The following is a 12,199-nucleotide window of genomic DNA, read 5'->3' as shown; positions in this document are numbered from 1 at the left end:
CAGGAAATAAAACTGTTCCCGATAAACAATGGGAATGTGTCTCAGGATCAGGTCGAGGATAATGACCAGGAGATCTGCCGCTGCCATGGCCCCCAGGTAACGTCTGACACATGGAGACAATCCACAATCTTTATAAAGCAGGACGTAGATGGTCACTACGTTAACTGTGAAGAAGGAAAACAAACCCATTATCCATCAGCCTGGAGGCAAAGGGAACCCTTTGATTGGGGACCCAGTGAGATTTTCAAATGTGTCCCTGTATTCAGGGATTTATTAAAATAATTAGAGTTGGAATAACAATTAGGAAGGTTTGAATTACTGACAAACTGTGACATAAACCACAAGAAACCCTCCCTCCCCAAACACACAGAGGCACATCCATAAGGACAGATGGTTTCTAGAACATTCCCACATACTCGATCACTCGAGACAAGACACAGGTCACTCCTTCCCAGTTCCTAATACGGAGGGTGGGAACGTTGCTGTTCTGAAGGCTTCTCTCCCAGTTTCCTGAAGACACACAGAGTTTGGGAATTTCTGTATTTTGGTCTAAATTGTGGTCGATCCTGTGTCGGGAAGAAATGTAAACGCCGGGAAAACGTATTCCCCCCTTTAACTGCCTGAGGGGCCTTCGGAACAGTGTCTCCTTCTCCCTGGAACGGGATCTCTTCCCTCGGGATCTTATCATTTGTTCAATTCACTGACGTCCGGCCGTTCACAAACAATGTCAGGGACAGAACGTTCCGGGGAATGTCAGTTATAGAATGTCAGGGACAGAACGTTCCGGGGAATGTCTGTTATAGAATGTCAGGGACGGAACGTTCCGGGGGATGTCAGTTATAGAATGTCAGGGACAGAACGTTCCGGGTAATGTCAGGTAAAGAATGTCAGGGACGGAACGTTCCGGGGGATGTCAGTTATAGAATGTCAGGGACAGAACGTTCCGGGGAATGTCAGTTATAGAATGTCAGGGTCAGAACGTTCCGGGAAATGTCAGTTATAGAATGTCAGGAACGGAACGTTCCGGGGAATGTCAGTTATAGAATGTCAGGGACAGAACGTTCCGGGGAATGGCAGTTATAGAATGTCAGGGACGGAACGTTCCGGGGAATGGCAGTTATAGAATGTCAGGGACAGAACGTTCCGGGGAATGGCAGTTATAGAATGTCAGGGACGGAACGTTCCGGGGGATGTCAGTTATAGAATGTCAGGGACGGAACATTCCGGGGGATGTCAGTTATAGAATGTCAGGGACAGAACGTTCCGGGGAATGTCAGTTATAGAATGTCAGGGACGGAACGTTCTGGGGAACCCCTTGACCTGTCCATGGCCTTTCCGCCATACCCATCCCACCAACATGATGTACTGTGCCTTGATACACTGTAACATTAATGGGGTGAGAGACGGAGGGTCCAGTCACAGGAATGGGAACTAAAGGCATTGCCCCATCAGCTGAAATGGTTAGATATACTACATTCTCAATCCACCTCCCAGAACCAGCCCAGACACCATCAACCCAGAGGAGATATCTTTTCACTGTGGAACACTGTGCAGACCAGGCCAGTGTACTGCTCAGTTCAACCCAGCAATCTGTCCAGATTCATCCATTACACTGGTGAATACAATCCAGCAATCTGCCCAGAGTGAAACACTGCACAGATCATGTCAGAGCACTTATCTTCAAACGCAGACTAGACATCTGTTAAGTTTGGGAAGCTGGGATAGAGCCAGAAAAGCTGCAGATGCTGGAGTCCAAAGTAGACAGGCAGGAAGCTGGGAGAACACAGCAATCCAGACACCATCAGGACGTGGAAAACTCGATGTTTCGGGTGTAACCGTCTTAAGAATCCTGAAGGAGGGCTACACCTGAAACATCAAATTCTACACCTGGATCGCTGTGTTCCTCCAACAAGTATTCAGCATGCGAAGCAATGCAGACCACATCCATGCATTGATCTATAAAGCCAGACTAGATATCTGTCCAGCACCGGGAGTTGTGCAGAACACAACTGGGCACAAATGTGTAAACATGAAACAAATATCCATCCAGCATGGGGAGCTGCACAGACCACATCATTGCAGATTCTATAAACCTCAATCAGAATGACTGACCAGCACAGCAACCTGTGCAGTGGTCACCCGTGAATTAATCTGTAAACCAGGAGCAGTTACCCTCCCAGCATGTAGGACTGTGTACACAACCCCAGTGCATTGATCTGTAAACCAGGAGCAGTTACCCTCCCAGCATGTAGGACTGTGTACCCCACCCCAGTGCATTGATCTGTAAACCAGGAGCAGTTACCCTCCCAGCATGTAGGTCTGTGTACCCCACCCCAGTGCATTGATTTGTAAACCAGGAGCAGTTACCCTCCCAGCATGTAGGACTGTGTACACCACCCCAGTGCATTGATTTGTAACCCAGGAGCAGTTACCCTCCCAGCATGTAGGACTGTGTACCCCACCCCAGTGCATTGATCTGTAAACCAGGAGCAGTTACCCTCCCGGCATGTAGGACTGTGTACCCCACCCCAGTCCATTGATCTGTAAACCAGGAGCAGTTACCCTCCCGGCATGTAGGGCTGTGTACAACGCCCCACTGCATTGCTCAGCAGCACTGTATTAGATCTCCCTGCCCAGTGTGGGGAAACTTGCAGCCCATGCTGGAAGTGACGGGATGTGCAGCTCCCACCCATTTACAGCTCCATATCTCCATTGTACCATGACAAGGGGGTGTTGTGGGTGTGAACATCACTACCACAGTGATGTTAAGCATCACAGAGACTGCCAGACCTGCCCCACACAGAGACACACAGGTACACAGGTACACGGGGAATCAGTTTAAATATCACCACATGGGAGGGGTTTGGGAAATAGACAGAGTGGGGGAGACTGATAGACAGTGTCATGGAAGGATGTGTTCCCAGGTTACAGAATGCTGAAATGTAGACACTTGGATAGCATCCTGTAACATGAGACAGGCTTCCCAGGAAAGTTGAGAAAAAAGTGAAATTGGTGTGCGGTCAGCTGATGTGTGGTTTTGAAATTACGTTTTTGTAATTTTAATAAGTGTATTTTTGAAACAGTATATTGCTGTAGAGTTGAAGTGGGGTAATAAGCAATTAAGAGAAATGAGGCCTCAGAGTTGTGAATAGTTGATGTAAAAGGTTCAGTTTCAGGGTTAAAAAAATAATTTGGTGTTTTTATTTAAACAGTGGAATTTGGGAGTTCTCTGTCACTCATATTTTAACAGTTTACAAGGCAAATTGAGCATTTCTTTATGTTTAGTTTAAATTACCAGATGAGATCAATGTTGTGTCCTAACAATTGCTGTGTGTGTACCTGTGTGTCTCTGTGTGGGGCAGGTCTGGCAGTCTCTGTGATGCTTAAAGTGATGCAATGCCACCCTCTGCTGGCCTCCCCACGCCACTGCACAGACATTGGCAGAGGGTGAAACTCAGCAGGAATTCATTCAGAGAGGGGGAGGGAGAGGGTAGCTGCTCACAGCACCATCCAAACTGATGTCTTATCCATGGACTGATCTAAATGTCCTTTAAACATTGTAACTGTCCCTGCTTTCACCACTTCCTCTGGAAGTTCATTCCACACCCAAGCCACATTCTGTCTAACATAATTACCTCTCATGACTTTTGTAAATCTTTTTCCTCACACCTTAATTATCCCTCAGTTTTGAATCCCCAAATCTAGGGAAAAGACATCAGCCCTTCAGCTTATCTGTACCCCTCATTATTTTATAAACCTGTGTAAAGTTACTGCAGAATCTCATATTCTTCAGTGAAAAAAGTCCCAGCCTATTCAGCGTATCCTTATGGCTCACTCCCTCCATTCCCAGCAACATCCAGGTTAATCTCTTCGGAACCCTCTCCAGTTTAATAATATCAAGGTCAGTAATATCAAAGTGAATAGTCAAGGTGTTTTCTAAGGGTACAGGGAGTCCAAAACTAGAGGACATAGGCTTAAAGTGAGAGGGGAAATATTAGAGTGACCTAAGGGGCAGCTTTTTCACCCAGAGGGTGGTGTGCCTATGGATGACCAGACTGAACACAGTATTCCAGAAGAGGTCTCACCAATGTCCTGTACATCTTCAGCATGACGTCCCAACTCCGATACTCAAAGTTCTGACCGATGAAGACAAATGTGTTAAACACCTTCTTAACCATACTATCTATATGAGATGCAAATTTTAAAGAATTATACCTGACGGCCTATGTCTCTGTTCTACAACACTGCCAAAGGTTCTACTTTTAATTGTATTGGTCCTGCTCTTGTTTGATTTACCAAATACAATACCTCACATTAATCCAAACTAAATTCCATTTGCTACCCCTCAGCCCAGTGTGTGGTATTACTGCCACCTCCCCCTCCCCCTCCAATTTTAAAATGCCCATCCCTCTCCAAGATGCCTGCACACTCCGGCCTTGATTTTCACAAAGACCCTGAGCTTGGTTTGACTTGTGTGGTTAGAGGGAGGAGGGACAGATTGCAGACACAGTCAGTGGGGAGGAGAGGCTGGACAGTAATCACCGGCCTGGTATAATTTCATTTTAGGAAGAGGGCAGTTGCACGTTAGAGGTGCGTAAGACTGATTGGTGTGTTGTGACCAGAAGTAAAGCTCTTCCTTCGTCTCTGGTGTTCAGTAATAAATATATATTTGAGACCCTTCATTGGGCAGAGTGTGGCTGCAGGATTTCTTTCCCTAATATTGCAGACTACAGATAATAGCGATTAAAGATGTTCATAGTTAATTTCAATGGCACAGCACAAACACTCAACATCCTACAGTTGAGACAAATATCTTGCATTTACTTAACAATACACAGTGTTTTGTGTAGTTCAGTAATGGTAACCTGATTATAATAAATCCACACCGAGCTGAAAGTGGGCACTAAAATATGACCCAAAATCTGGGTATGGTAGTGTAGTGGGTAGTGTCCCTGCCTCTGAGCCAGAACTCTGGATTTGATCCCAATTCCTGAACTTGTGTGGTAGCATTCCTAGCTCAGGACAAGAAGGCCTGGATTTAAGTCCTGCCTGTTGCAGATGTATGTCACAGCATGTTAAAACAGGCTGATGAGCAAACACACAGGAGAATACTGTTACAGCTTTATGGGTATTGCTGAGTGATGCTAGTGTCCCTACCTCTGGGCACAATGGTCTGGGTGTAAAGCCCACAGATGTGTCTCATGATATACCTGAACAAACTGATTAAAATGGATTTAAAATTGTGACTTGATGGAGAAGGAAGAGGTGTCAGTATTGCATTTCAGAATTTAGGCCCAGGATGACTGAAAGTACAGTTATTCGTGTTGATTGAAGTCACATTTCGCAGCAGTAAAGGTTTATAAAATCCGAACGGTTATGGATAGGGTGAGTAGTCAGGGTTTTTTTCCCAGTTTTGGGGCGTCCAAAACTAGAGGGCATTGTTTGAAAGTGAGAGGGGAAAAGTTTTGATGAGGCCTAAAGGGCACCTTTTCACGCAGAGAGTGGTGTGCAGATGAAATGAGCTGCCAGAGGAAGTGGTGGAGGCTGGTACATTCACCTAACTTGCACATTTTTGGACTGTGGGAGGAAACCGGAGCACGGGGAGAATTTGCAAACTCCACACAGACAGTCGCCTGAGGCGGGAATTGACCCCAGGTCTCTGGCGCTGTGAGGCAGCAGTGCTAACCACTGTGCCACTGTGCCGCCCATAAACTGCAGCATGTAAAAGGCATCTGGGTACTGACAGGCCTGCCGAGTTTTACCAGCAATTTCTGTATTTGTTAAAAAATGCATTCATTTTAACACAGGTATTCTGAATACATTAAATATTTTTTTTTTTAATGACGCAGGGCAATGTAAACATATTTCAAATCGGCCAAGACCATTTTCTGCTAAGGATATGGCTCTGTGTATGAACAGTAGCAATGATGCACCTACATGGAACAGGGAATGTGATGGAGACATAGTTCGACAATGTACAAGGAGACCTCACATGGTCCAGTTTGGGAAAGGATGTTATTATTGTGTGATTCAACTCAGAGAGGGAGAAAATGCAATCCTCCTGAGAAGGAACGGCCTGTTGCACTCTCCCTCCTTCGTTGGTCCTCATCACAGCAATGTGTGCAAGCTAAAACAAACTCAACAGTCATCATTACCATTCTTATTTTTATAGAATCCCTGCAGTGTTGAAACAGGCCCTTCGGCCCAACAAGTCCACACCAACCTTCCCAACCCATTCCCCTATATTTGCCCCTAACCTAGAATTCCCTGAACACTACAGACAATTTAGCATGACCAATCCACCAAACCTACACAGTCTGAGCTGTGGTAGGAAACTGGATCACCCATTAGAAGCTCACACAGGAAAGTGGAGTATGTGCAAACTCCACACCGACAGTCACCCAAGGCTGGATTCGAACCCAAGTCCCTGATGCTGTGATGCAGCAGTGCTAACCACCGTACTACCCATTGGGTGCTCCCTGACCCGAATTCATTGGAATCTACTCACTGCCTAAAGCAAAGGGAATTCAGCCAAATCCAACTCTCCCAGGATGGAATCCCATTGCTAGCAGCTATGTGAGTACAATATCTTCAGAAGCAGAAAAATGTTTTGGACAACCTCAGTTTTTACTTTTGTCATGAGTTCCATTAATATCTGGACAAAGTTCTTTCAAATTAAAATTGCAGAAATTTTGTTAATCTGTGTGTGTCTGTGTATGCATGTGTTTGTGTTTGTGTGTTTGTGTGTGCGTGTGTGTGTGTATGTGTGTGTGTGTGTGTGTATGTGTATGTGTGTGCGTGCGTTTGTTTGTGTGTTTGTGTGGGTGTGTGTTTAGAAAGGGAAGTACTAGACCATAAGACCATAAGACATAGGAGCGGAAGTAAGGCCATTCCGCCCATCGAGTCCACTCCGCCATTCAATCATGGCTGATGGGCATTTCAACTCCACTTACCCGCATTCTCCCCGTAGCCCTTAATTCCTTGTGACATCAAGTATTTATCAATCTCCTGCCTTGAAGACATTTAGCGTCCCAGCCTCCACTGCACTCTGCTGCAATGAATTCCACAGGCCTACCACTCTCTGGCTGAAGAAATGTTTCCACATTTCTGTTCTAAATTGACTCACTCTAATTCTATTGCTGTGTTCACGGGTCCTAGTCTCCTCGCCTAGCGGAAACAATTTCCTAGCGTCCACCCTCTACAAGCTATTGATTATATATTTGCAATACTCAAACAGTTTGCCATTCATCTTTCCACCATAGTTTGAGTCACATTGCTCTGGATCATAAACGTGTTGTTTTAGCAGATTGAAGCAACTAGCCTGAATTGTTGCTAAAACTCACCCTGACCCAGTCTGAGACCGATATCATCGGCCATATCACCGACCTGGTTACATTTAACATTTGTTATGAGTAGGGAGGAGTGGGACTAGAAAAGGAAACAGTGACCCAAAAAGCCGTGGAATATAGACCGGTGAGCCTGATGTCAGTGGTGGGTAAGTTGTTGGAGGGGATTCTGAGGGATAGCATTTACATACATTTGGGAAGGCAAGGGCTGATCGGGGTAGACAACATGGCTTTCTGCATGGGAAATCATGTCTCATTAATTCGGTTGAGTCTTTTGAAGAGGTGACAAAGAAGATTGATGAAGGCTGTTTGGTTGACATTGTCTATATGGACTTCAGCAAGGTGTTCATTTAAACAACAAAGAGCAAAGAAAATTTACAGCCCAGGAACAGGCCCTTCGCCTTCCAAGCCTGAGCCGATCCAAATGTACTGTCTAAATCTGTCGGTCAATTCCTAAGCATCTGTACCCCTCTGCTCCCCACCTACTCATGCATCTGTCCAGACTCTTCTTAAATGAATCTACCGTGTCTGCCTCTACCGCCTCTGCTAGCAACACGTTCCAAATGCCCACCACCCTCTGTGTGAAGTACTTACAGCGTGTATCCCCCTTAAACTTTCCACCTCTCATCTTGAATGCACGACCTCTCGTTACTGAATCCTTCACCCTGGGAAAAAGCCCCTCTCTATCCACCCTGTCTATACCCTTCATGATTTTGTAAACCTCAAACAAGTTCCCCCTCAATCTCCTTTTTTCCAGTGAAAATAAACCTAACCTACTCAGCCCCTCTTCATAGCAAGTATTTCCTTCTGATTGGTAGACAAATGAGTAAGGTTCAGTCACGCGAGATACAAAGGAAGCTAGTCACAATTGGCTTGAAGGAAGAGGGATATTTTTCAGACTGGAGGCTTGTGAGCAGCAGTGTGCTGTAAGAATCGGGACTGACTTCACTGCATTACATCATTTATGTAAAGGATTTAGATGTGAATATTGGAGCCATTGTTACTAAGTTTACAGATGACATCAGAAAGGTGGTGTAGTAGATTATCTCAGAGTACAACAAGACCGCAAGTAGATGGGACAAAAGAGTAAGGAGTGACAGATGAAGTTTAATTTAGATAAATACGAGGTTTTGTATTTTGTGAATGCAAACCAGGGCAGGAATTATACACTTGATGGTATGGTCCTGGGGCGTGTTGTGAAACAAAGGGATAGGGCTGCAGGTACATTGTTCTTTGAAAGTGGAGTCGCAGGTAGACAGAGTTGGACAGAACACATTTGGCACATCTCCTTTAATCAGTCAGAGCATTGTGTATAGGGGTTGTGATGACATGTTGCATCTGTACAGGATGTTGGTGAGGCCACTTTAAAAATACTGCATGCAACTCGGTTTTCTGCAGAAATGATTTAGACACAGATGTTCCTGAACTGGAGGTTTGAGCTGTAGGGAGAGGTTGATTAGGGTGAGGTGTTTCTCCCTGGAGTGTCAGAGGTTGAGGGGTGACATTATAGAGATTTATAAAATTATCAGGGGCATAGATATTCTGAACAGCCACGTTCTGCTCCCCAGGTTAGGGGAGTCCAAACAAGAGAGCATAGGTTGAAAGGGAGAGGGCGAATGATTTAGAAGGGACCTGAAGATAAATGTTACACACAGAGAGTGGTGTGTGTACAGAGAGTGCTGTAAGAGGAAGTGATGAAGGCGGTTACAATCGCACATTTAAAAAGTATCTGAAAGAGGAGGGATATTGGACAAATGCTGGCAAATGGGACTGGATCAGATGTGATCGGAGTGAACAGGTTGGACTAACGGGTCTGTTTCTATTCTGCATGACTCTCTGATTCTATAAAAAGGATTATGAATAATTCTGAAAGGACCTTTCAAGTGGGAATTCTCTTCACTGGAAGTTTATCGTGCCTCTATGCTCACATTGATTGAAAGCTGCATTAGGTAAATATTTGACAGAGAAGTGAGTCATGCATAATGGAATATAGAGAGGAAAGTGGAGCTGAGACCCCAACTTGATCAGCCACAATCTTAGTGTCTGGTGGAAAAGGCTCAAAGTATCTAATGGCCTACTCCTGCTCCTCAGTCCCATGTTCCTGTGTTCCATTCAGCCCCTCATACCTGCTAGACAGGAGCAGTTGGAGGCTACTTACTCCTATAACCTGGTGCACAGAAACAGGAGACTATTCAGCCCTTCAAGACGGTCCCACACGATGTGAGGTGATTTGGGAAATGTAACTGGAAAACCCAGGCTGTTTATGAAAGATGCTCCTCATCTCTCTTTACAGAGCTTCCCCTCTCTGCAACTTGTGCTCCATTTGTTGGTCATGTTGTAGACCCAGATTCACTGTGAATACAGCCCGCATACCTCACCCAGCGATAGCTCACAAAATCCTCTGGTCTCCCTGACTGCAATATGCAATAACAGAACATTCATGAAAATAACACCCACTAACTTTCCAGTAACAGAATGTGAGAACATCAGAAACAGGGACAGGTCATTCACTCCCCAAGCCTGCCTTGCCCTTCACTAAGATCGTGGCTGATCTGCTCTCGGTCTGAAATCCTCTTTAATGCCCAATTCCTCATCGCCCTCACCTCTCTGACAGATCAATATCCATCTACCTCCTCTTCAAATAATTTCAGTCATCTCGCTCCCCGAAAACTCTTGAGAACAGAAATATTGACATTGAATCCCACCTGTTTGAAGAAAACACTTGCTGCTCCTATATCATGGTTTATTGATATGAATAAAAGAGGTTGGCTCAAGGGTTCAGGTAAAATGGACTGGCTCTGATATCAAGGCTGTGGTTGACTTCTGTTGACATCAAGGAGCTTAACAAAACTGGACTTAATGGGAATCAGAGTAAACTCTCCAGTGTTTGGAGTCAAACATGGCACAAAGGAAGATGTTCATCATCTCAGTCCTGGGTCAGCTCTGTGGGAGATCCTCAGGGTAGCTTCCTCTTCACAAACATCTTCAGCTGTTTCATCAATGTCTCCCGTCCCCACCCTCACCAAAATAAGATCAGAAGTGGGGATGGTCACTGAAGATTCCACAATGTTCAGAACATTTTGTCCCCCCTCAGCTCCTGCACTTGTCTGTGTCCGAGTGCAGCAAGACCCAGACACCATTGAGAGATGTGCTGTTAATGTGTCAGTAACATTCATTTAACTGCATTGCCTATTGCCACAGTAAAATAAGAGTTCATTCAGCACTTCACAGGAATATGAGGAAGTCATTCAGCCCATTGACACTATTGGAGATGAACAGAGACAGCCCATTCAGTGCCTCCAGCCTATTACATAGGAGGAGAAGGAGTCTAGTGTGATGGACCACACCAGAGCCCCTCGACAATATTGGAAGGCAATAGCCTAGATTCTAATGTTTTCTTTTAAAGGAAATGTAAAGGGTCTGTTCAAGATGCAATGTGACAGCATCAAGAGAAAATTCAGTGAGAGTAGCAGCCAGGAGACATTCCTTGAAGCTTCCAACTCTCTTGAGACTGCTATAGTTTTTGATGTTACTGAGAAACCAAAACCCAGAGATCCTAATCTGTGAGAGCTGGCCACACCCATTCTGTCTGCATTAAAATAAACCTCAGGCATGCCTTGCGGTTACTCAAGTGGTCTTAACTAACCAGCTTGGTAACGATCGTTCAATCTCTCTCTTAAAAGAAACCAGGACAAAATAACCTCGTAAAGCTACAGCATCATCACACTTGTCAGTACATCGAGCTATCAAACAGGAACCAGGGGTAACCCAGTCAGGCCCTTGGCCCTGTCCAATCGGACGAGGGAGAAGCCAATCAGCCCCTTGAGTCACTTATACATGAACAGTAGGAGGCTATTCCCACCTTAATGCACTTACACGGGGGCAGAATGAGGTAATTGATGCTGGTTCCTGATGAATGTCTTATTCCTGAAACGTCGATTCTCCTGCTTCACGGATGCTGCCTGACCAGCTGTGCTTTTCCAGCAATCGACGCTCTACTCTGATCCTGGATTAATGGTGCTGGAAGAGCACAGCAGTTCAGGCAGCATCCGAGGAGCAGTAAAATCGACGTTTCGGGCAAAAGCCCTTCGAGGAGGAAAACTTCTTCAAGGCAAGCATCCTTGCAAGAGGATTCGCAGCAGGGTTAAAATCAACTAGGTAAAAACAATGACTGCAGATGCTGGAAACACTGATCTCCAGCATGGGCAGTCTTAAGTGTCTCCAGATTGATGCTCCAACATGATGAACAAGTGGAGCAGAGGCTGCACAGACAGACTGTCCCACGTTGTTCCTCCTGGCTCCGTTGCTTATGATACACACGTGGGACTTTAACGTGGTTTTCTAGCGGTGAGCAGGGGAGCCATATGTCTTGTGTGGAGTCTCAAGAAGGCATCTTTCATCCCCGAGAAGCCAGCCTAGTGTTCTCTATGTAGGGCGGAAGCTGGTGGGAATGGCTACCTGTTTCAGATGAAGGTATTGTGGCTGCTGTTGAGGATTGTGAACAACATGGCGTACAGTACGAGTTCACATGCTGACTGCACAATAACATGGGGAGAGTTAGTAAAGGCATATAAACTATTAGGATAGTCACGTTAGACTGATGAATGGACTCTCTAAGTTCAAATAATGCTGACCGTGTTCATGTTGAACTTGTCGAGTGCATGTCCTGTGCAGTGTATCCTGTATGCCTTACTCTGTCCAAGTCTATTACCACCCTATGATCTGTCTGGCCATGCTTACTATGATCTGTCTCCACTGCTCATAAATAAAGTGTTTCTCTGTACTGAGGTACACGTGGCAAAAAAACACACCAATCATCCTGGGTAAAGTATGGAATTTCTCACTCGATAAAT

This window comes from Chiloscyllium plagiosum, unplaced genomic scaffold, assembly GCF_037043375.1.
Source record: "Chiloscyllium plagiosum isolate Xiang-an unplaced genomic scaffold, Cpla_swu_hap1 HiC_scaffold_45, whole genome shotgun sequence".
Classification (NCBI taxonomy): Eukaryota; Metazoa; Chordata; class Chondrichthyes; order Orectolobiformes; family Hemiscylliidae; genus Chiloscyllium; species Chiloscyllium plagiosum.
This window is presented reverse-complemented; position numbering follows the sequence as displayed.